This window comes from Limulus polyphemus, unplaced genomic scaffold, assembly GCF_000517525.1.
Source record: "Limulus polyphemus unplaced genomic scaffold, Limulus_polyphemus-2.1.2 Scaffold1328, whole genome shotgun sequence".
NCBI classification, from domain to species: Eukaryota; Metazoa; Arthropoda; class Merostomata; order Xiphosura; family Limulidae; genus Limulus; species Limulus polyphemus.
Genome location: NW_013666938.1, coordinates 257328 through 259085, shown reverse-complemented (window position 1 = coordinate 259085; position 1758 = coordinate 257328).

The window sequence follows — 1758 nt, the reverse complement described above, 5'->3', positions numbered from 1 at the left end:
AACCCCCCCCCCCAATCGGCGGGCCTGAATATACGGCACGCTCGCTTGCCGTGGACCGGGTGCAAATTTGTTTTTGTAAGTGTTAGATTTCTGTGAATTATTGTCACATATAAAGACAGGTTTACCCCAAGCGAGTTAGGTTTTTCAGCTATTTCGTGATTGGAATATTTAGCAAGGCCTCAGTTAAGGTTTCTGCATATTTTATTTATTTAAGGCTACTTGAGCTTTTAGAGCTCACGTGGAATTAGTTTGATGTAGACTGTTGTCTTAAGTGAATATATTATTTACTTATTTCTGTTTAGTTTGGATTCTCACAGATTCTGGTATCTGATAGAGTTGGAGTTCAGCACTTTAAATCTGAATTTTACTTAATTTTCTTCACTAGTGATTTTCTTTATGATACTTTGGAGTTATTTTAGATTACTGTTTGTTGCTTAACTTACAGAGTGTTACATTTGAACTGATGAGAGCTTTCAATTAAAGCTTTCTTCTCTGCTCTCATTAGTTCTACTCAATCACAAGATGCCTGCCCTGATATCTTGTATTACATGTATCTTGTATTGTAGAATATTATTTTGTGTTTTTTGTTTGTCTTAATAAACGTTCTTTTTCAACCGAATATTTGTGTCTTGTCGCATTCCTTGTGTGATGAACCTGGTAATAGGATAGAGAGAAACAACCTCTAATACCCTATAACCTAGAGCCTCCAGTTAGAAGACCTATCTTCTACTCTGGGGCACATCTGCGAGCCAGAAGATACTACATTACTAGCATGTACCACCATGTTCTAAATTTAAAAAAAAAACTTAAACTGGTTTACAGAAATTTCATGTCTCAGAAACAGAACCAAGCAAGTACAAAGGGTTGAGTATGTTATATTAAAATGATTTTGAATCTGAAAATCAGCAAGATACTTGATAATCACAACCAATATAAAGTCGTGGTGGAAAGAGCATATCAGAACTATATTTGACATTTTTGATAACTAGATTCTCTTACAACTTTCAGCGTCTATCATTAGTGTAAATCCCCGTTGTCTGATAAATAGATGGCTTTTGTCTTTAATTAAAGACTTCTAGCTTTCTTAGGTATAACATAAATACAACGCAAAAAAGGGTAAAACCATTAGATATAATAAAATATTAAACAACACACACTTCTGCCTAAGTGTAATCTAAAGTTAGTCTCGATATTTAATTTTGTAAAATATTATTGCATCATCAGTCCCTGGTGATGACGTGATGCTTGGTTTACCATGAATACCATTCTCCCAGAATAAAATTCTCTGTAAGATCTATTAAAGGACCAATGTTATCCTTGACTCTTTTATTTTCGCGGTTATGTAGCGTAAAAAGAAAACCGTCAATTCAGACTTGATCTTGTGAGCAAATAAACGTTCTTAACCCTATTTTTCCATGGTTGTTGCTTTCTTGACTTTTTTTTTTCTCAGTGAACTTCGGTATCCTTCGTTTTAGAAAGAAATTTCGTGTTTTTGTAGATTAGTTATTTGCACCTAGTGGAAGTTTAATTGCGCTATTCATTCAATTAGGAAAATAAATTTTTGTTAATATGCGAAAAAAGGTAAAAATACAACTATTTTCAGGTAGTTTAGTTGAAAACCAGCTTCTCAAACTTTATTAACATTTTTTCTTATTCAGATTACCCACCCAATCTTTCCTCTTTATCGATATTTTGAAATTTCTGGAAAGCATTTTAAGTTGTTTTTTTTTTTTTTTTGTTGGCGTTTTTTTTTTTTTT